The 23986-nt window shown below is 44.8% G+C and overlaps 1 protein-coding gene and 1 long non-coding RNA gene across 9 annotated transcripts in view; one reads left to right on the top strand and one right to left on the bottom strand.

Moving 5' to 3' along the window:
* LRRC3B (leucine rich repeat containing 3B) overlaps window positions 1-23986 on the bottom strand; it is a 95767-nt gene that overhangs the window by 13093 nt on the left and 58688 nt on the right. Inside the window, exon 2 of one of the 7 annotated variants that reach the window (XM_024986318.2) lies at window positions 19912-20045. The gene's annotated coding sequence lies outside the window, so the exon portion shown is untranslated. 7 annotated transcript variants of the gene reach the window in all.
* Window positions 9773-19715, top strand: LOC132344073 (uncharacterized). Of its 2 annotated transcripts, none has more exons than XR_009493179.1 (3): window positions 9773-10621; window positions 13484-13665; window positions 16914-19715. It is a non-coding gene; the product is annotated as an uncharacterized lncRNA (long non-coding RNA). The 2 variants fall into 2 exon arrangements; XR_009493180.1 differs by lacking the exon at window positions 16914-19715 and having other exon boundaries at window positions 9784-10345; window positions 10438-10621; window positions 13484-16703.

Genomic DNA, 23986 nt, shown 5'->3' on the forward strand with positions numbered 1-23986 from the left:
TGTAAGCTGTAATTAAATTGGAACTTTTTAAATTAGGGAAACTGAATTTTCAGAGTAATTTCTTATAATTGCATCAAATTCTTGGAAAGTTGTATTTTTATTATTTAAAATGAATAAATCTGAACTCCTAGAAAAAAAAAGAAGTGGCCTTAGGATTTGCTTTGATCGCAGATGGAGCAGAAGTTGTATTTTGCCTGTTCTGAGCCTCGGCCTTTTCAAGAGCACGTGCCCCTGCTTTGCTCTTGGCATCTGCCCAGCCATCACGGCCAGCACACTGGGCAGTGAGTGATCCCATGAATCTCACCACTGTCCCAGCCTAGACCCAGCCACACACTGACATGTGGGAAACCCAAACCAGAGCATCAGAGTCAACTATCGGATCTGCGGGTTTTGGACTCATGGACTCATGAGTGAGCCCACCTTAGACCAGAGGACCATTCAGGTACTCATGAACTTGTACGCAAATGCCACCAGGTTTGGGCACACTATTATCTCAAAAAAGCTAGCTGATACACATGGACATTTAACGGTTTAAAAAGTTAACATATTTATGTTAATTATCACAAGGCCCGATTGACATTTAACAGATTCATACCAACAGCTATTAGAAAAAAATGCTTCTTAAAGTTTAATAGAAAACTCATTCAAGAAGGCTGTAGTGGCTCAATGCTGAAGGGCATTAGCAGTTACATTATCAGTAGAACTCTGTCTACTGACCATGAGCGTCAATAATGTTCCAAACTGCTACGGCATCCCCCAAGCAGCTCAGGAAAGCCAATACATAGATGAAAGACATTCATTCAAGACCAAGATCAAATCTGGATAATACGTTTTAAATACTGGTTGCTCCCATACCCCTGGTGCCTATGGCTCAGCGCCCAGAGTGGGGTCAGAGCTCCATCTGTGTAGCTAGGACCAGGGCCTCGGGGGTCAGACTGTATCTGACACTGAGTCCCAGCTCCATCCATGACCTTGCCTTGCCTCAGTCTCCTCCTGTATAAACAACGATCACAGCAGTAGCTATACTTCTTCTATTTGTGGGTGTGTGCTAAGTCACTTCCGTCATATCTGACTCTTTATGACCCCAAGGACTGTAGTCCACCAGGATCCTCTGTCCATAGGATTCTTCAGGCAAGAATACTGGAGTGGGTTATCAGGCCCTTCTCCAGGGGATCTTCCCAATCCAGGGGTCAAACCTGGGTGTCCTGCGTTGGCAGGCAGATTTTTTTTTTTTTTTTTTTTTACGACCAGGCCACCTGGGAAACCCTCTTCTATTTGTAGTGAGGATTAAAGGAGATCATTTAGGTGCACTTGAAACAAGATGTGGCACTAAGTCAGTAAATGTTAGTTATTCCTATTTGTTGAGCGATTTCTGCTTGACACATACTCTTGGAGACAGGGCTTCAGAAGCCATCATGCAAACAGAGACAAATATCAGAGGGACAACTACAGGGAAAACCAAGTTTCTAGAGATTCAGTGGAGAATGTTTTTTTGAGTCTTCCTTGTACTACTTTTATTTTTGTAACTTTTTAAAAATTTGAAATTATTTCCAAATAAGTTTTGAAAAACTTAAAAAATATATATAAAGAGTGTCACATACTGATATGAAACTCATACTGTATGCATACCATTGGCTGAATTTTTCACTTTATCAATAGTTTCCCATGTTATCACATAATCTTTTAATCTATCATGTTTATTTTTTAAAATATTTTTATTGTGGTAAAAGTCACACAATATAAAACATACTAATTTAACTGTATTTAACCGTACCGTTCAGTGGCAGTAGGTACGTTCACATTGCAATTCTCATCATTATCCGTCTCCTGAATTTCTCACCTTCCTAAACTGAAACTGTCCTCATTAAACAGCAGCGCCCCACCCAGTCCCTGGAATCGACCAACGTACTTTCTGATTCTGAATGTGGTTGTTCTAGTCACCTCGTATAAGTGGAATCACACAGTATTTGTCTGCATCTAATGTACACTGGAATGCATTTCTAAGTTAACGTAATCTACGTCCTGCAAACAGACTGTGCCTTCTTTTTTCCTCCAGTGCCATGCAGCAGGTTCTCATTGGTTATCTATTTTATACACAGGAGTGTATATATGTCAATCCCAATCTCCATGAAGAATTTCAAGGTCATGCCTTAGCAACTGTGATGAAACAGAACGGAAATAAACAATATTTTGTTAATTCAGGCGCTATGGCCAGCATGCAGTTACTCTGAGGTGCTCACCTGTTGTTTTGTCTGCAAAAGGTGTCCATCAAATGAAACCTGCTCTCCATTGCAGACACCTAAAGGTAGACCCCCCAGGGAAGGCTTTCTCCAATTTCATTTTGGCCACTCACCCACCAGCACGCCTGCCCAGACCTGTGACTTCACAGAAAGTGTCACCGAGTAATCCAGGCTGATAACCTGAGGCTGACATCTGGACCCTGATTTCCCTTGCATTCAAATTATCCTTCCTTCTAGAACCTGACAATTTTTCCTTTCCAGAATGCCTGTGTGAAAAACCAAGTAGAACTGCCACCCCTCCAACATGCTAGGAGAAAACAAGCAGTGGATAAATTATCCTGAACCCTCATGTGATTTGCCTTCAATTTCAGGCTGAGTCTTCATTCCACTAAGGATCCTAAGGTACACTGTCAAATTCCATCTTCTTGGTGACCTCATGGGGGATCAGGTAAGATCAAACTTTTCCTCACTGATTTTATCCTGTGATACATGCTTTTCAAAAAGCTATGTCCTCTACTGTATAGCACAGGGAACACTGCTCAATACTCTGTAATAACCTATATGGGAAAGGTACCTGAAAAAGAATGAATACATGTGTATGAATAGCTGAATCACTTTGCTGTGCATCGGAAACTGACACAGCATTGTAAGTGACACTACACTCCCATTTTTAAAAAAAATAAATAAATATGCTAGCCTGCTAATATGCACTAATTAAGTATGCTAATAAACAAATATGTTAATATACATTAAAAAAAAAAAACAGACTTAAGTCTTCCTTAGAGAAGAAGATAAGGTGGAAAAACAGTATCTGCAGAATTATAGAGTCACACAGAAGGCTTGCTTGGATACTACTGATGACAATTTAATTCAAGCCAAAGGATCCTCAGACAGGCAGTCTCCTGTTCATGAAATTATGCCCTTGGGTGAACGAGGCTGTGCTTTCAGATTAATGGCTTGGGTCTAGCCTAGAGCTGTTCTCACCTCTTCCTGTTCTCCACCCGAGTCCTTTATCTTCTTAGTGAAACATAGGCTTCTTCCCCCCAAACTTCCTTTTACGTAAGGAAACTCAACAAAACAAAAAAAGGAAACCAGAACTGAGTTTCCATACTACGTAGTTCATGGCACGTCCATGGGGAACTGTGGGGCCCTGTGTTGGTTTGACTTGCCTCTGGGAATCACCCGGAAAAATTAACAGCTATCCAGGGACTTAGCTTTTGTCAACAACCAACCAAATAAAACTTTCCAAACTCACTTAATTGTCTGCAGGATGCAGTAAGACTTCCTCAACACCTCACTCAGAGGTAAAATGCCAATTGAAATAAAACCGAATGTGTGTTCTCCATCCCAGCATGTACTCTATCTTGGGGAAGAAACCAGCCAGGTAAGATAAGTAAGAAAGGTAAGAATCGGTCCAGGTGAAGATAAGAAAGTCAGGCAGAGGAGAGAGCCACTCCCAGAAAAAGATAACAAATTCCCATTTCTGTTTCCTCTGAAGGCTTGCACAGTTTTTAAAATGTAAATCATCAGAATATTAAGAAGCAGTCACCAGCTTGATTGCCCATTGGACAGTTTCAGAAGCTGTGACCAAATTGTTCTTGTTCAGTCACTCAGTCGTGTGCTACTCTTTGTGACTCCATGGACTGTAGCACACCAGACCCCTCTGTCCTTCACCATCTCCCAGAGTTTGCTCAAACTCATGTCTGTTGAGTCGATGACGCTATCTAACCATCTCATCCTCTGCTGACCCTTGCACCTGTGACCAAGTTGCCTATGTATTAAAGCAAGTCCGCACACAGTCAGCTCCAGTAACGACTGGTCAGGAGAAGGTGGGTGGTTTTTACGCCACCTTGGCATTTTGCTTTGTCTCAGGATGTGAGAACGGGGGAAATGTTGGGTCTGGGCTGGCCTCCCGACTCCCTGACGTAGTGACACTGAACTTAAGCATGAGGACATCATTCTCCCCACTGCCCCTACCCCAGGACCCTGCATCCCACACACTTCTTTGCACCTCAGCAGTTCCTAAAGTGACAGGTAGGCAGGGTGGACAGGGTGGTCGTGAGCAGCCTCAGGGCTGACTCAGGGTCAGGGACCCAGGAGGTGCTCAGGACCTGCTTGCTCAATGAAGGGCTGAATGGCTGAAAACAAAGCAGACGTTTCTCAAGAACCAAAGAGCCTGACAGGGTGCAGACGTGCCCCCTGTCTTTCATCTAGATGGTAGCCGAGAAACCAAGGAAGAGAGAGCACCACTAATGGCGACCTGCTTCTCACGCAGTCAGGACCCAAATCGACGCGGGTAGCCTTCCACATTGAGAAAGTGAAGAAGGCAGCGTCCCGCTCAAGAACACCAGCATCCAGCAGAATCAGTAGGCTGATGCCCCAGCATGCCAGGTGGGCTCACCGTGTTTAACATGCCGAGATGGGTCTCGGCCTCTCAGATGCTGTCTCATCAAGCCAGTGACATTGGCCTGGACTGTGAGTTTCAGAAACACATAGTCAAAACATGAAGGTAAAATATTTATGGGGAACCCACTCCAGTATCCTTGCCTGGAAAATTCCATGGATGGAGCCTGGCAGGCTACAGTCCATGAGGTTGAAAAGAGTCGGACATGACTGAGAAACTTCACTTCACTTTTAGAGGCAGAGGGGGCCTCTCTGGTGGCTTGGTGGTAAAGAATCCATCTGCCAATGCAGGAGATTTGGGTTTGACCCCTGGGTCAGGCAGATCCCTTGGAGAAGGAAAGCGCAACCCACTCCAGTATATTCTTGCCTCAAAAATCCCACAGGCAGAGGAGCCTGGCAGGCTACAGTCCAAGAGGTCCCAGAAGAGTCAGACACGACTTAGGGACTAAACAACGCTATAAGTGGCAGAGACAGACTGAATCTGTACCAAGTGGACTTTTCACTTTAGTTGTGCAGCATTTCTCTCTTTGCCTGTCCTCTGTCTCAGCTCACCATCGACCCTTAGGGAGAGGGAGCGTCTATGAGTCTATAAGGCCTCCTGGTGCTTAGCTGCAGGGAGCTCTCCGGAGGTGAGGCTGTCCTGGAAGGACTCCAACACCGAGTTCTCTTCAGTGGAGGAAACAGATGGCACTCATCTCATGATGGGGAAGCCGAGGCCTTGACCACATGAAGAGCTGACTCTTCTATTATCCAGGTAGTAGACTCTTATCTCTTTGGGCATCCAGGGAGGTCTGTTCCAATTGATTAACAACTATCTAAGATTGGGACCGTGCTTGCCTTTCTGTAGGCAGAACTAGGACAGAGTGGTTGAAAGTCTGCTCTAAGCAGGGATGATGGGGGTGGTTTGGAAAAGGTCATTATTGTCTTTTGGTACAGGCAAATATGCCCTGATGAGGCTGGACTTTCCATTTCAACAAAGAAACAGCAAGCTCTCTTACCTCTGTGGCCCTTTCTTTGCAAGATATGTCTGTGGAAATGACCTAAATGTCCATCGGCAGAAGAACGGATATAGGGTATGTGGTGTGTACACAGTGGAATACTAATCAGCCATCAAAAAGAACAAAATAAAAAGAAAAGAATGAAAGAATGCCATTTGTAGCAGCATGGACGAACCTAGAGATGATCACATTAAGTGAAATAAGTCAGAGAAAGACAATATCATATCATATCACTTACAGGTAGACTCTAAAATAGGACACAAAGGAACCTATCTGTGGCCCAGAAACAGAATTATGGACACAGAACAGACTGGTGGTTGCCAAGGGGGAAGGGAGCTGGAGGAGGCATGGTGTGGGAGGTTGGGGTTAGCACATGTTAGCTGTTATATGTAAAGAATGGATAAACAACACGGTCCTACCATAGAGCACAGAGAACTATGTGCAATACCTTACGATAAACCATAATGGAAAAGAATGACTGAATCACTTTGTTGTACGGCAGAAGTTAACACATTGTAAATCTACTATGCTTCAAAAAAATACATTAAATGTATGTCTGTTATCCTCCACAGGGCAGCACATCTGTTATCTGCTGACCTGAGAAGGGTAGTTGCCTGGGTGTCTGGCTGTGGACATATTTATAAAGGTCTCTTTTCTCTTAATTTATCATAAAACTTCCATGTAAGTCTTCCCAGATACATGTGAGGTTCCTGAGCCTTTTTCTGAGATGACCAAGGTGGAAGCTTCAGAGAGGCGTGTTTATAATGTCAACAAAGGAAGCGCTCGCAGACAGTGTTCCCAGAGGCCACCGTGGGGACATCTCCTTGTTTGGAGGCTCTGCCCCATGGCCACAGGCAACGCTGCTGCTGCTGCTGCTGCTGCTGCTGCAGGAGGTGGAGAAGCCTCGGGCTAATGTCTGATGAGTCAGACTCTGGATTCTTCCAACCCCTGGGGCTCTCTCTCTCTCTCTTTCATCCACCTCCTGGGTCCTGGGTCATTTTCACCACTCATTATCGCCAGCACCAGAAGGAAAGTGGAGGAAATGAAGGGAGATGAAATTCAAATGAATCAATCCTGCCACTTGTTTGCAGCTCAGCTTGCGAGCGTACAGGGGCGAGGCGGCGGCTGCTCTTCTGTGGGTTCCGAGTCTCTGAGCTATTCCTGTGCCCCTTGCTGCCAGGCAATATTGAGGGGGCTGGATGCAAATGAGCTGTTGGGATAGAAGCAGAGAGGCGGTGGGGAAGCTCACTCCGGCAGCAACTTCTTCAAAGGAAAGGGAAAGGATGTCACACAGAGTAGCCCAAGTTTTATAAAACAAGGTTACGTTTGGACTCATCTTATTCCCTTAGAAGTAGAGGGAAAGGGATGCGAAGACCACACTGAGAGCAGTTATAATGCAGAAGATGCACCGACTTTCATAGCAACAAAAAGAAAGTATTCTGCAAAGAGTATGCTGAGGACAGCAACAACAGACGCAAGGAAGAACTGTATGAAAACCCGAAAGAAGAATGAAAGGAAAACAAAACACAGGAGTATCTTTAACCCACCGTCATTCACACAGGTAGGCTGCAGGAGAGGGAAGGAAGCTGGAATGGCCGGGCGTGTCCTCTTCACTCTGAGCTCATGTGATGGGAAGGGACTGGACCCTGGTTCCCAGTGTCCTGTCCTGCTCTGGAGCCGACCCTGCAAAGTGCCACCCACATGGCCCTGCAAGGAAGAGCTTATGTAATAGGAAGGGCTTGTTCCAGATACTGGGAAGCTGACGGGGAAAACCTTTTTCAGGGACCGTCTCCAAAGCAGAATCACTTTGCCTCCCAGGAAGAACCCACACGCAATGACTGACCAGGGAAAGGGAGAAAGTCCTGGCCACACTGGACCATTCTGGGACAGCTCTGAGCTGCTTCGGGGTGGGCTGAGGTCATCTCAAGGCTCTGCATCACAGGGTAACTTCTTCCTCTCGCCAGTCCATCCCATCCCATCCACAAATGCTGATCCCAAGTGCACTACTTCTTAATAAACTTCTTGTTTGCAGAGTCCCATTCCCAGTCTTCTCCCCTGAAAGCTTGACAAGTGATCATCCTGCCTGGCATGTACAGTTGATCATTTTTTTTTTTTTCTGAGCTAAAGATTCACTCTTGGTTATGATATTGGTATGTACGAGAGAAGCTATGGAACACACCCAAGAAGACATGTAAGCTGAGGACGTGGGAGATGCAAGAGACAGAAAGGCTGTGCGTGAGCCGAGTGGGACTAGGATAACCAGACTGGGCTTCAAATTGAACTTTAAAAAAACCAGTGGAAGGGACCCTAAGGAATAGGGAACACCAAGAAGTCACAGGCACATCACTCAGCAAATGTTACAGCACCCAGATCAGGTCCATCACTCAGCAAACATTACGGCACCCAGATCAGGTCCAAGCTTATGGGAGGAGGGCAGCGAAGGGGTCCAGAGTGGTGCTCAGCTGGTGAGATAAGGGGTGGAGCTCGGATGACTCCTACACCACAGCTGAGTCCACTAGTGGGCAAGTGACCACTGGGGCTAAATCTAAGAGCAGGATGCTTTCTACTTGGGGGAACTTTTGGCAATACAATCTGAAGAGAATGTTTGCCACCAGAAAAAGGTGTCCTAACATAGAGACTGGACTAAATTATCATTGCCACTGAATGGCACCAGACACAGCCTTTAGACCCTATGTTTGAGGGGAATAAAGCAGGAAACAGCTCAGTGAATGGGGATTCATGAAACCAAGGTCTCCTTGAATTCTACTATAACAATTGAACTTCAATTAAGATATGGCAAAAAATAGGATAGTATGTAGCTGTTTTAAAAAACAAGAAGAATATACACACAAAAAAGCACCAATATACACACAGAAATATATATATATACACATGGGCTTCCCTTGTGACTCAGCTGGTAAAGAATCCACCTGCAATGCAGGAGACTTGGGTTAGATCCCTGGGTTGGGAAGATCCCCTGGAGAAGGGAAATGCTACCCATTCCAGTATTCTGGCCTGGAGAATTCCATGGACTATATAGTCCATGGGGTCACAAAGAGTCGACACGACTGAGTGACTTTCACAAACAAACAAACAATACACACACACACACATACACACACACAGATATATAATGTCTACCACATCTTAATATTAGAAGAAAAAAGGCAGTTGTCTAATTCATGCAATAAGCACATACATCTGTGGCATCATTTACTACATCTGATAATCTTATAATCACTCATGTTTAAAATGCATAAACACCTCTGGAGGAATTTACAGTTGCCAATTGTACCCCCATTTTCCAGGTGAAGAAATTAAGACCCAGAGATGTTAAATAATTTGCCCAAGGTCACAGAGTTAGTAACTAGCTAAGGCAGGATTTGAACTTGTGTAGAATCCCTGCAGGTCACTTCTTTCTCTCCCTCCTTCCCTCTCTCTTAATATGTGGGTGTGTGTGCATGCGTGTGTGCGTGTGCTCTGTCTCCCTCACCACCACACTGCAGCTGGCCCTGCAAAGAGGAAGTATAGTGACAGCACCTACGTCTGTATGAGACCCTTGGATTACCAGGTGCCTTGACGGAGGTGTGGTTGTCACTACGGTGCTTCAGAACATCTTCAGGGCTCCTTGGTGGAGGTGGAGGGCTGTACTTCCCCACCCCCTTTGAAGTTAGCTGTCTCTGTGTGATCACTTTGGCTGATGCATTCTCAGCAGAACTTAGGTGAGTTTTAAGGACCCTTTGAATCTCCTCCTCTGTCTTCCTGAGTCTGTAAGTAACTCATAAAAGGCAGATCCCGTCACTAACACACTGGACACACAGCAGGAATAAGAATTAACCAGGGGTTGAACCCACACTCTCGGCAGTGCAAGTTTGGAGTCCTAACTAACTGGACTGTTAGGCAGCTCCCCAACATTTGTACTTTGAAGCCACTGAGATCTGGGGATCATGTATTACTGTGGCATTACCAAGCCCATCTTCACCATTCTGAAGTGCTTATCCTCCTTCTACAGATAAAGAAAGTAAGGTTCAGACAGGTTTAACCATTTGTCCATGGACACACAGTAGTAAGATGGGAAACCCTTTGACAAGCAGAGATTGAGGAGAGAGATCGTTTTAGGAGGCACACACACACGTGCGCGCGCGCACACACACACACACACACACACACGAACCCCAGCAAAGTCAAGAAGGCCGGAGAGAACATTGGAGCCACTGCAAATATTCCAGTGTGGGGGGGCGGGGAATGGATTGATGCCGACAGGGCAAAATCTGGGTTCTGAATTCCACAGGAATATCAAGTTCACTCTGAACTATTAAATATGTTTACAGAAGGTCAGTAAGAAAGCTGGAGCAAAGGACTGGAAATTGTCAGAAAAGAGACACAGAAGTGTAAACAGAGACACAGCTCATGTCATGCTCAAGGCCAAGGCAGCAGCAAGATTTTCCACCACCAAGGCCCAATTTCTGACCTTGGCTGGTCCTTTAAATGCCGTGTAGATTGACTCTCTGACTTGATGCCATGGCAACCAGCTCTACTGACCAGTTCCACGCAATCTGCTTTCACCTTTGGCTCCTTGGCCACTATCACAAAATGGAAAGCTTCACAGAGAGGGCTGGAACTTTATTTTTTATTTTTTAACTGAAGGATAATTGCTTTACAGAAATTTGCTGTTTTCTGTTAAACCTCATGAATCAGCCATAGGTATACATGTATCAAAACTTTATTTTTTAAAGGGTGGGAAGAGGGAGGCTTCCAAAGGAATTGTTCATCCATGATTCTACTGAATAACTTAGGCAAACTGTCTACACTGGCTGATTCACCAGCAGAAATGGGATGAGATGCTCCAGCTAGAAGGAGCCTGAGAAAACGGTGAGAGGTGGAAGCCGTGTAGCCGGAGGGTCAGGCTCCGTCAGACTTCACCATGACTGAGAGCCCAAAGAGCCAGTGCCGAGACACGTCTGGCAAGCTGTCCTGAAGGTAAGAACAGAGGTTTATTCCTCAGGAATTCTGTTGGCATGTATTTCAGGAAAAGTGAGCATCCCAGCTCTGTAAAATAAGCAAAAAAAGTAGAAAAGAAACTGCCTGCCAAACAGGAGATGTGGGTTCCATCCCTGGGTCGGGAAGATCCCCTGGAGAAGGAAATGGCAACCCACTCCAGTATTCTTGCCTGGGAAATCCCATGGACAGAGGAGCCTGATCTGTCCCATGGACAGACTGTAGTCTGGGCTACAGTCCATGGGGTCGCAGAAGAGTCGGACACAACTTAGTGGCTAAACAGCAGCAGAAGCACCAAAGGAATCCTGAGTGATTCCTCTCTTGGCCCAGAAGAACTGATGGGCACTGGGCTGGACAGGGTGGTAAAGCGACCAGGAATCTTTCCAATGAGTCCCTTGGACTGAGAGGAGATCTAACCAGTCAATTCTAAAGGAAATCAATCCTGAATATTCATTGGAGGGCCTGATGCTGAAGCTCCAAAACTTTGGCCACCTGATGTGAAAAGCCAGTGTTTGCCACGCCTCTGTTATAGGTGTGACCTGACCTGCTGTCCCTTTCGTGGATGGGTCAAGGGAAGCCTCATAACCTCATGAATTTCCCTCTCCCAGATCTTGACCTTTCTGAACCTCCTCCTATTCTCCAAAGGGGCAGCTGACTCCTCAGCACGCCTTGGAACTCAGCACGACTAGAATATAAAAGATCTCAGAATTGCCTGCCCAGGCTTACCTGATATATATAAATATATATGGCCGGAATTGTTTTGGTCTGCCATTTTTAATGCATGCGGCAGAATGCTCGTGTAGGGAAACACAGAGTACCAATTAGGTAACCTGAGATCTTGCATCGTTTGGGATAAACACAAAGGAAGAGGAAACAGGAAATAACTGATATAGAAGGAGGAAAAATAGTAATCTTTTGACGCTGATGTTTGTGGGTAGACGCCACGTGCAACTGCAACGGAAAGGAATGGACCTGCCCAAGGGGGACAGTGAGGCTCCTGGATGAGCACCCTGAGCGGGGGTGTGGCAGGGGCCCAGGGAGCAGACAACGCCCCACCAAAGCAGCGTCTGGCTTTTCTCCAGGCTGGGGACGGTCTTTCTGGAAGCACTCGGCCAAGCAGCGTATTTTCCCATTTCAACGACAGGACTTCCTGGGGGAAAGTAAATAGCTCTTTCCACCAGGAACAGAAGCAAAACGCAATGTAGTCACGCAGTAAACCGGGTTTTGAGACAGCAACCAAAGACGTCCTCTCCTGCAGGTGACACGCGTGTACCTGGGGAGGGGAAAGCGAAGGAGAAGGAAAGTCTGCGAGGGAAAGGGGGCGATGACCAGACACAGTGAGTGTCCAGAGGGGTCTGAATTCTGGCAGCACGTGAGAAACAAAAGGAGCATGAGATATATGTGTTGGATAAAGGAGGAGGAATGACTACAAAACTCTTGCCAATGGGCTTCCCTGGTAGTCCAGGGGCTGGGAATCTGCCTGCCAGTGCAGGGGACTCGGGTTCAGTCCCCGGTCGGAGAACTAAGATCCCGCGTGGGAGCCTGTGTGTTGCAACCACTGAAGCCTCTGCCCTGAGCTGGTGCTCCACAGAGGAGCCACCGCAATGGGAAGCCTGGGCAATGCAACAAGGCGTAGCTCCCGCTGTCTGCAACGACGGAAAAAGCACATGCGCAGCAGTGAAGACCCAGCAGGGCAAAATAACAAAAAACAAAACCCAGCTCTTGCCAAGTCCCGAGTGAGACTTGGTCACTGCAGGGTCACCGCAGGTTAATGGTGTAACTTGGCCATGGCGTGAAGTGGGTCTGGTTAAACCCTGCTCAGTCTGGTAAGCACCTTGCATCGGCCGGGTTATTAAATGAATCATTTTGTTTACATTTTCAATTCAAGAGCCTCGGCCACTTCAGAAATGCTTTTGCTTATAGCAGGTTCATCAGCCATCTGGTTGTTACTCTCGCACCAGGCAGTGATTGACATTCATGATAGTCAGGCGATGAGAAGGATGACTGTAATTGTGGTGGCTGAGAGCTATACGGCCCTTCCTTTGGACCAGATGCTCTGTACACATCGCATCATCCTATCCCACCCTCAGAGCTACCCAGAGAGGTGTGAACCACGGTCTTCCCTTTCACAGATGAAAGTCCGAGCGCTCAGAAAAGCTCACTTCAGTCCGTGCCACAGACTGACCTGAGTCTGCCAATTCACAGTCTTGGGTCCATCAACATTACGGAATACCATCTCTTGCTGGGTAGAACTAATGGGGCTTAGCTTTATTCTCGCCTATTAGACGGTGAGGAAGGGAGGTTTCATGTGCTACCCCGATGCTCCTATCGTGTGTGAGTGCATGCTGAGTCACTTCAGTCATGTCAGACTCTTTGCAACCCCATGGACTGTAGCCCACCAGGCTCCTCTGTCCATGGGATTCTCCAGGCAAGGATACTGGAGTGGGCTGCCATGCCCTCCTCCAGGGTATCTTCCCAACGCAGGGATCAAACCAGAGTCTCTTGCATCTCCCACATTGGCAGGTGGATTCTTTACCACTAGCCCACCTGGGAAGCTCTGTGTGTTCCCGTAAATATGTTTAATTCAGCCTTTGTTTTCAAAACGCTTTCCCTGTTACAACTACATATTTAATATTACTTTTTTTAATCATAAAATCAACACCTATAATTATGTTCATTTACACAATTTGCTGTCATCTCAGGTTACCTGTGAAAAAGAACTTCCATAAACACAAAAGAACAAGTAAATGCCAATGAGAACAGAAACTTTATAATAATATCTCACTCTCCAATCGTTGCCTACTTCTTGCTCACTCCCTTAAAAGCTATGTTTTTTTTAAGCAGGAAGGGAAGGGACAACAGAGGATAAGATGGTTGGATGGCATCACTGACTCGATGGACATGAGTTTGAGCAAGCTCCGGGAGATGGTGATGGGCAGGGAGGCGTGGCATGCTGCTGTCCATGGGGTCGCAGAGTCAGACACGACTGATCCAGACCACAGTATTTAAATTATCTGGTGTATCATGTAAGTCACAAAAACACATTTTGGAGAGAACAAAACAACAGGCTCTTTCTTCTCTGTCTAACGTTACCTTTGGGTTTTAGTTTCCAAAAGAAAACTCTATGATTAATAATGAAATAGGAAAGATAAAGTCCTCTTTCTGGATTAGGATACTGTCTGAAATATTTGGAAATCTGTGTTTTAAGAGATGCCAAAACAGGTTCTCTCTGTGGGCTGGAGGATCGTTTGATTCTTTTGATCACAACGAAATGAAAAGTCTTCGAGACCAAGAGGGAGAAGCCGGCTGTTGTTTCCTCTGCCAGATGCAGAGTCCAAACAATGTTTGCATATTGCCCACGGGCTTTCGGTGGGATTCTTTTTGAAGGTGTAAAACTTCAATTGCTTCAACAACTCCGGCTTGCAGAGTAGAAACTGCACGTTTGTGAGTTGGGGTGACAGAGAAGCTTTGGGAAACTACAGAAGTACCCTATGTGTGACATTTCTGGGATAACCTTCCAGCAAATGGATAAAATGTAGAGTCCTAGTTCTCAAGCTCATTGGGAAATTTACAGTCTCTGCCACTGGCATTAGACATCGTCCAGAAGAAATACCATCAGAACTTCATTTGTAAAATAAATAAATAGTCAATCCCTAAATAGATTAAGGAGACGCATATGTCAAAACGCAATTCAGTAGGACTCCTAAAGACAGAAACTTTAATAAAAAGAGCGTGTGTGCATGCCATTTTTTTCTCCCTCTTTGAATATCTTTACTGAGAACACTCTTGAAACTCTGGGACAATAATCACAATTTATTGATACCTTTGGATATGTATAAGAAGAAAAAAACTTGACATGGCAAGAACCAGGAGATTCACATTCTTATGGAAATGTCCTGAAATTCTCCCACAAATTTCAGTTAACACTAAAGCTCTGTGCATTCCTTTCTTAATTAAAAAGAAATGGAGCATTTAAAATAAAAACTACAATGAGTTATCACTTTACATCAGTCAGAATGGCTATCATAAAAAAATCTACAAACAGTAAATGCTGTGGAGGGTGTGGAGAAAAGGGAACCCTCCTCCACTCTTGGTGGGAATCTAAATTGCTGCAGCCACTATGGGGGACAGTACGGAGGTTTCATGAAAAGCTAAAAACAGAACTACCATATGATCCAGCAATCCCACTCCTGGGTGTAAATTCAGAGAAAAACATGGTCTGAAAGAATACATGGACCCCAGTGCTCACTGCAGCACTGTTTACAATAGCCAAGACAAGGAAGAAACATAAGCGCTCATTGACAGAGGAGTGGGTACGGGAGATGTGGGACACGCATACGGCGGAATACGATTCAGTCATTAAAAAGAATGAGATACTGCCATTTACAGCAACAAGGATGGGCCTGGAGATGATGCTTATTCTAAGTGAATAAGCACCTCTGTCTCTTAGTCAGACAGAGAAAAATAAACATCATACGATATCACTTACAGGAAGAATCTTTTAAAATGATACAAATGAACTTGCTTACAAAACAGAAACAGACGCACAGACTTGGAGAACAAAGTCATGGTTACCAGGGGTGAAGAGTGTGGAAAAGGAGGGATTAAGAGTTTGCAACTGACATATACACATTGCTATATTTGAAATAAAATCCCTTTCCATGAAAAAAAAAATGGGCTATTTAAGCATATTTGACCTTTCTTCCATAATATGATAAAGCAGAATAAAAGAAGTGTCCTGGGGTGTGATGGTGCTTAGTTGGCAGAAGCCTACCCAAGGAGGCATCTTTTGAGCAGAGAAATGATTTATAAAGCTAGTGGGGGGAACAGTGTTCCAGGCACAAGGAACAGCATGTGCCAAAACCCTGAGACACTCTCAGCTTCTTTGAGGAACAGTGAGAAGCCCAGTGTGGCTGAAGACACATGGGCAGGGCGGAATGGTGGAGAAATGTTTAGGGAGGTCCTCAAAGAACACGGTGGGGGCTGGAGTTTATTTAAGCATGTAAGCCACTGGAGGATTGTAAGCAGAGAAGCGAGATGATCTGGTTTATACATTAGAAAAATCACTCTGGCTGTTGTGATTGCAAGAAGGCCATCACCTGCTGTCCGCTCTCCTACAAACACCTACAATATCACAGAATGTCCACCCTTGAGGGCTTTGTGGCTTCGTGTTCAAATCTTTGACGCCTGAACGAATAACTGAATGAATATGTCAGTGAAAGGTTCTGGTTGTCCGTGCTCTGGCTGCCCAAGGCAAAGAATCCTATGCTATTCCATACTCGCTACAGTCCTTTCTCATCGAATCCACCTGGACTTGTTATAAGCCAGCAGGCATGTTGTCAACAGAAAGTCCACCCAAATATTTATGGAAGAGGAATTCTAGTTTTTACTTAGTTTCTAATGGGACATCAGAAAAATATACATTTTTTCTTCTCATAGTTAGAATTTAAGAAATTAAATATCCTTCCTCCCAGAAAGTTCTTCTTTCCTCTTAACTCTCAGAGGCTTTCATGCCGAGCTTCAGCAGAACGTAATCTGGGTATGAGATGACCTCCTAGTCACTTTGATCTTTGGTTTTAGGAATCCATAATTTTATGTCCTCCAACTGTGGTGCTTTCCCAGCCCTTCTTCCAAAGGAAGAGTCAGGAACCAGTGTCGTCACGCTTGTCATTAGCACGAGGGTCCCCAGGATCCCAGGGGCAAAGTCTGATTCCTCAGCTGCCAGCACCAGCCAGCAACCCCTCTGCTTCTCCGGATGGTCTGAGTTTCATCAGGAAGGCCTCTCTGGAGCTTTCATATATACCTAAACCAATTTTAAAACGCTAATTGGCAGCTCAGTGTTGGCTAACAACGAGAATGTATTTCATGTGTACAGTGCGTTTCTTTGAAGTTATAGAATTATGGTCTTGATAGCACCCTGAATAGCCATCAAAGATCCATGGCATTGGCCCAAGCGTTCTCCCAGGGCCCCTCAACCAACTGGCCAATCTACTTTGACTCACACAAGCTACCCGTCTGCACACACAAGACTACCAGTCCCTCCAGAGGAGGTGGAGGAACTTGCCCCGGGCAGGGCGATCTCCAAGACAGCCAGGTGCCCCCTGGCCTGGCAGGGCCTCCCTCAGCTTCACCCCCACGTGGATGACAAGGGAACGCAGTCTCTGCAGCACATGGCCCGGGTGGGTAAATATTTTCCGTAACAACCACACACGTTCCCACTTCCCTGGAGGAAAACATGGCCTCCTTGTATGATTAATGCTTTATTTTTGTACAGCTCCATGCGGCTTTCAAAGTGCTTCCCGCACGTTACTTGGATTGTTCAACCTCCCTGTGAGTAAAGGGGACGTGGTCCGTGTCTCCATGTTGCAGGCGGGGAGACTGACGACTCAGCTCTATGACTAATCAGTGACGGAATGAGGTGAGCAGCCCTGTTCTCTGACTCCCAAACCGGTGGCGTTCCTAGTCTAGCTCTAACACCTCACAGGGCTCTGACTTTATTCTGTGATTCTGAACAGCAACCATGTCTATCGAGGGCAGTGCCTGCCATGAAGTCTAGAACCCCACCCTCCAAAACTGGGCTGCCAGCCCCATGTTCACGGCCGTGCACAATTTCAAAATGAAACAGATGGAGAACTGACACAGGGTTGTCACGTCTGCTTCCGCGAGCCACCACTGCTGTATTGTAACAGAAGTGACATGTTCACCATACAAATAGGGTGGGAAACATCTGTGATTAAGAGTTAAGTCTTCTCTAGGAAACAACCGTGAAAGCATTTTACATCACTCTTTTAAATTATATTTTGAATTTACATGCAGAAAAATGAAAATAACTTTTCTGCATGCTTTGTACATTTTTATTCATTGACACAAGTTTGTCAATCCTGGTACACGTGTTTGTGTACAAATATATATATATATACACACAAACACATATACATATTTATTCAACAATGTAAGAAAAACACAGTCATTCCAATTAACCTCACTTTTATCCACATTGTTAATAAATAATAATAATAATAATAAATAATAAAACCTCCAGTTTTATTTCTGCTTGGCAAATATGGAAGCAACACTCACTTCTTCACCTGGCTTGGAGTATTCTGGGCAAGCAAAAAAGTGGAGGATTAATTGCTTCCATGCCCCTAGCCGTCTCTCTCGGGAGTGCTGGGGAGGTGGTGGGTAGTTCAGCTGCAAGTTCTGGAGCACAGCATCTCACTGCAGACCTGACAGTGAGCATCGTTGGCTTTGTCCCCACACTATATCTGCAAGTCTTCATTTATTAAAAAAAAATCACCCAAACAGTAACTACCAACATATACAGACATCTACTTATCTGCAATAAAAGTCAGAGAAGAGCCCTGGAGAGAAGACATTCTCCTACAGTGCCTGGAAAATACCCATGAAACGCCAGTAAAGAGAACAATTCCTGTCCTTTCTGCTTATGGTAGGTACCTGAGGGTATTTCCAGCTATTTCTAGTCAAGTCATGGAACATCAACAAAACAGTTGATATAAACTACTTTGAATACATTCAATATTATATTTAAGCACATGCTAGAGGTGACTGCAGCCATGAAATTAAAAGATGCTTACTTCTTGGGAGGAAAGTTATGACCAACCTAGATAGCATATTCAAAAGCAGAGACATTACTTTGCCAACAAAGGTCTGTCTAGTTAAGGCTATGGTTTTTCCTGTGGTCATGTATGGGTGTGAGAGTTGGACTGTGAAGAAGGCTGAGCGCCGAAGAATTGATGCTTTTGAACTGTGGTGTTGGAGAAGGCTCTTGAGAGTCCCTTGGACTGCAAGGAGATCCAACCAGTCCATTCTGAAGGAGATCAGCCCTGGGATTTCTTTGGAAGGAATGATGCGAAAGCTGAAACTCCAATACTTTGGCCACCTCATGCGAAGAGTTGATTCATTGGAAAAGACCCTGATGCTGGGAGGGATTGGGGGCAGGAGGAGAAGGGGACGACAGAGGATGAGGTGGCTGGATGGCATCACTAACTCGATGGACGTGAGTCTGAGTGAACTCCGGGAGTTGGTGATGGACAGGGAGGCCTGGCGTGCTGCGATTCATGGGGTCGCAAAGAGTCAGACACAACTGAGCGACTGATCTGATCTGATCTGATTGGAGAAACAGGCAGGAGGGCCAATGAAGAGGCCTTTGTCCATGCTGACACTCAGGTCAAACCTGATGACTCTTCGGTGAGAAAGAAAATATGCAAGGAGCAGATAAGAAAGGGGCAGATTTGAGCTCATTTTTATAAATGCTCAGTTTGAAGTACTCGTGGGACTTGCAGGTTGTGAGGTCTGGTATGAATTTATAAATCCACTTACTTATCTAAAAATATTTATTTACATACATCATCTGAATGTCAAACTCTGTGGGAGGTGTTATGGGTAAGAAAGAAAATGGCATTGCTTCCACAGTGAACCTGGACTTTCACAGCAATAATTTCTGAGGTAACTGATAGAGTGCTTTTATTCTCTGAGAAAGCTTGTTTTAAAATATATGATTCATTTGGAAATTTTAAAGAGCATCCTTCATTCTTTCTTATGAGAAAACAGAAATAGAAGCCAAGTGCTGGGATTTGCATAATCCCATATTTTACTTTTCTTCTGTTCATCTGGCTACATTAGTCAAGAGCTTACATTTTATTTTAGTCCATTTAATTTCATCTTAATAGTTTTCATTCATCTGTTGGTTTGTTTGCGCTTGTCCTATGACAGCATGACAAAATATATTGACCAAATGTGAGTAATTAACCTGCTGAATTGGAGATAGTTTTCCCACAGGCTCAGAGAAATCCCTATTAACCTTGGGAGATGGTAAGCCTCGCAGCCACATTTCTGATGATGTTGCACCATTAATCCAAAGTCTAACTCAACATAGCTTCTCCTGTAAAATGCAGAGTATGCTTGCTCTAAAAAATTCAAGTGGATTAAATGACTCTCTCTCAAATCACGGAGTAAATAAACTTAGTTCAAAACCTTCTCATCAGCAGATCTTTTGGTTTGTTATTTATTATTACTTGTTATGGACAGAGGAGCCTAAGCGGGCTACGTCCATAGGGTCACAAAGAGTTGGGTACGACTGAAGTGACTGAGCGTGCACGCACACACACACACACACACACACACACCCCATCTACACTAGGCCAGGAGATGAGACGGTGTCTCCTGCAGCCTGTCTAGCTTTCTAATGCAGTGTACCACCCACAAACAAGGAATTCAAAACAGCAAAGTGGAGAGGGGTAAGTGTCACTCACCAAGTCAAGCGGCTGCATTTAGAAAACGCACTTAGAGCTAGCAGATCTCATCCGGACTCCACGTCTGAAATCAGGTGGGTAAGCAGTCCGTAAGGAAGGCATCCCACGCAGGACACAGAAAACACACACCCAATCTAGAGAATGATGAGAGGAGGATTCTTGTTCTTTCCGCTGGGAAATCCCAGGGTGTTTCCAAGGATCTCAAGGCAGGTCATGGGACATCAACACTGGAGCCAATATGAACTACTCTGAACCCATCTTGGATTGTACTGGCGTGTATCCTCTCTAACAAATAGTTAGGAGGGACCATGGGTAGGATCAGGCGGGTGACTCTTCACTGGGAAGGTTGAGAAGGACGTTGTCCCAGGACTGAAGCAGGGACGGGGACCTTCTTAGGGAGACGGCGATCGGGACCTCACAGGGCCTGCGACCCCACAGAAGGGAAAGCAGCCAGAGCGACGCAAGCCAGGAAGGAGAGAGAGGGCACTGCTTCCGGCATCTCCCCCATCACCAGGGCGCTGGGACCCCTGAGTTCTTCTCTGCTGAGTTACATCCAGCCCGGCAGTGGGTACAAAACAGGCACACACTCACAAGTAGGTCTGGGCATCCACCCCACCTCATGGGGTCGCCCTGTTTCCTAAGCCTGCCCCTCAAAACCACCCCTGGAAGCTGAGCAAACCTTAACAGAAGGGCATTTTCATTGCCTTGTGGCTCAACTCCAGGGCCAAGTTTCTCTCCCCACCTACAAATTCCACCAATACCCGCTTCCACGTAGGTGGTCTTTCGTCTCACACAGGGCACATCTAAAGACACAGCGCTGCACGCACTGCTTGAAATGAAACCCTCAGCCTACGAGAAACGAAAGAAGGGATAGGCTCGGCTTTAGACACTTCGTGTTCTGGTTTTTTTTTTTTTTTTAAGTTATGATTTCTAGGAAGAAATGAAGGCAACCTACGAACACTGATTTTTTTTTTGACATGACATTTGTACAAAAAGATGGCTCAGCACTACAACAGACCTTTGTCTGGACCATTCAGGAGTGGTCGCTAAAGTTTATTTCACATGGAAACATTGACAGATGCTGAGGCTAGAAGTGGGCTCCCAAGTGCTGTGACCCGGGGCGAGCAGAACTTCTGAGCAGCGAGTGATGCCAGCCCACCTCCCACTCAGCACCCTCACCTCACTTCACCTCATGGGCAGCTCGCTGCTCTCCCAACACCACACTGAACTCTTTATGAAGACTGTTGCTCTCCACTTCCCTAATGAAACAGTTACTAGGATAATCTCTGTTTTATGCTTGGAGAAACTGAGATGCAAAGACGTAACTTGACCGAGGTAGCAGAGTTAGCCAGCAGGACTGGGAATCCATACCTGGACTCATGATCTCCTTCTACAATAAAGAAGCAAATAAAAAACTAAAAACAGGGCTACCAAACGATTCATCAATCCCATTCCTAGGGGTATATCCAGAGAAAACTACAGTGCGAAAGGCTACACGCACCTCAGTGTTCACTGCAGCACTCTTTACAATAGCCAAGACATGGCAGCAACCTAAATGTCCATGATGAACTGGGTAAAGAAGATGTGGTTCACGTACACAATGGAGTACTGTTGTAAGTCGCTTCAGTGTCCCACTTTGTGCGACCTCATAGACGGCAGCCCACCAGGCTCCCCTGACCCTGGGATTCTCCAGGCAAGAACACTGGAGTGTTACTCACCCATAAAAGGGATGAGATAATACCATGTGCAGCACATGGATGGACCTGGAGATGATCACGCTAAGTGGGCAGAGAAAGACAATATCATGTGATATGACGCTTACACCACATGATAAGCATATGATACGCTTATATGTGAATCTAAAAAAAAATATGAATGACCTTATTTACCAAACAGAAACAGACTCACAGCTTTAGAAAGCAGTCTTATGGTTACCAAAGGGGAAACATGGAGGGGAGGAATAAATCGGAAGGTTGGGATTGACATATACACAGTACTGTAGAAAACCACCAGGACCTACTGTATAACACACAGAACTCTGTTCAAACTCTTTTCCTAAGTGGGAAAAGAACTTGAAAATTAGAATTTTCAAAAGAACTTGAAAATTAGAATTTTCAAAAGAATTTGAAAATTCAGTTATACATGTTTGTGTATAACTGAACCATTCTGTGGCATGCCTGAAACTAGCACAGCATTGTTAATCAACTATAGTCCAATGTAAAATAAAAAATTCAAAAACCACTCCAAAAATAAAAGAAATAAATGGCTTTTGCCTTCAGCTTGTTCATAAAGTCTTTGATGCAGTAATAATTCCTGATATTTTCATAGCATATGTGATGCTCCATGACCCTAACAACCTAGGAATAGCCTCAGCTCCATCTTATAGGTTAAGAAGTTGAGAAACTAAAAACAATTGGCCCAAGGATCTAGCGGCAGAGTGAACAAGAACTCACACCTTCAGAATCATCACTCAAAGAACATTGCCTTCTATGGCCCACCATGTGCTTCTAGCAAACAGGAAGGAGGGGATGGACATCAAAACTAAGTCTTGTTAGTTATTTTGGGAAACACTCCTGTTTCTCCACATTCTGGGAGACTGCCTCCCTGGGTCTCATCACTGAAAGGGCAAGTGATGGAATGTCTTCTCCTCAGAGTTGGGCATCCTAATAGGAAACGTCCATCCTTCCCTAAACCAGCCTCACTGCTCCTGTGATGAAAATAGTGAACAGCACACAGATAAAAGTAGATGGGATGGAGAGAAATGATCAGAATGAGGTACTAAACTCTCAGCAAGCTCCATCAGGCACAGGGAGGGATGGGAATAGTAAGTCAAATCACTTACAAAGAGAAAGCTAATCAGGGTGTGTAGGAGGGAAAGAGAAGAATTTTACCAAGCTCAAAAAATGGGCTTTAAATTGGAATTTCCTGGCATGGAAGAGAAGGGTTTGATCTTTCACTTGGGAGCCAGTTTCCACCCCAAAGTAACAGACTGAACCAAAGCAAACTAAAACAAGCTAAAATAACTGGCTGGAAAGGGGTATCTTTGAACACATCCTGCTTATGGAAAAGCCAAGAAATCATCTTTCATCAGCAACCATATGACTTTAAGTAAGATTCAACTTTGGGGCAAGAAAAGTAATAAAGTGTGAAATAGTTTTTTTCTTTAGAATGGCAAATAAGAAACCTTTTAAAAATATTTTCCAAGTTACTGGTTTGTTCTCTTCCAATAGGACAGATTTTACTAAAAGACTAAATTTTAAAGAAAAAGTTTCAAGCAAGTAGAAAAGGTTGGGGTTCAGCAATAGGACTCTTGGGGTCACCATGCGGTAAAAAGGTAAAATTCACCTTCTCCATACTCCACAAATACTAGCATATTGATGTAATATTTTTGCTTTGATAATCAAGTCTTTCATTTTCTGGATTTAGCTACACCAGTTGAAGGTTGTTAATCCAGAGTTGGAAGAAGGACCACCCAACAATGTGATCTGCTCACTTTTTCTGAAAGGAGCTAAACTGTAAAACCAAAAGCAAAAGAGGTGATCTGTACACGTGTGACCGACGTGGGCTGAATCGTGATGTGGTAGAAACAGCAAACATTCTGCCAGTCACTCATCTCCTCATCACATTTTTGTTTTCACCTTTACAAGCACGAGAGCCCTCTGGAATATCAGCACATCTGTGGACCTTCCACTAAAGAGCTGAACTTATTTAATATTCATTGACTGAAAAAAGTAACTAATGGCAGCAAGCTCCTCTAAATTCGGTAGGGCTTTTGAATGCATTTGCATGTATTAATCTCAATGAAGAGCATACTTGTATGTTTACCCAAAGGTTGAATGTGTGTGTGTGTGACATAGCAAGTTGTTCCGTCTACAGACAACGTTTGATAAACATGTGGATTTGAAGACCCTTATAAGTAATCCGTGGCTCCCTGGGATTCTTCAGCTGCCAGATGGGAACTACTGAACCCTTTCTCTTCTGCTAAAGACTCCATGGTCTAAAAATAGACTTTGGAAGGCATTTCAGCATGTTATCCTGCAAAAGTTTGCAGCCTATATGCATTGATAAAGAAGCA

The sequence above is a fragment of the Bos taurus genome, chromosome 27, assembly GCF_002263795.3.
Source record: "Bos taurus isolate L1 Dominette 01449 registration number 42190680 breed Hereford chromosome 27, ARS-UCD2.0, whole genome shotgun sequence".
Taxonomy (NCBI): Eukaryota; Metazoa; Chordata; class Mammalia; order Artiodactyla; family Bovidae; genus Bos; species Bos taurus.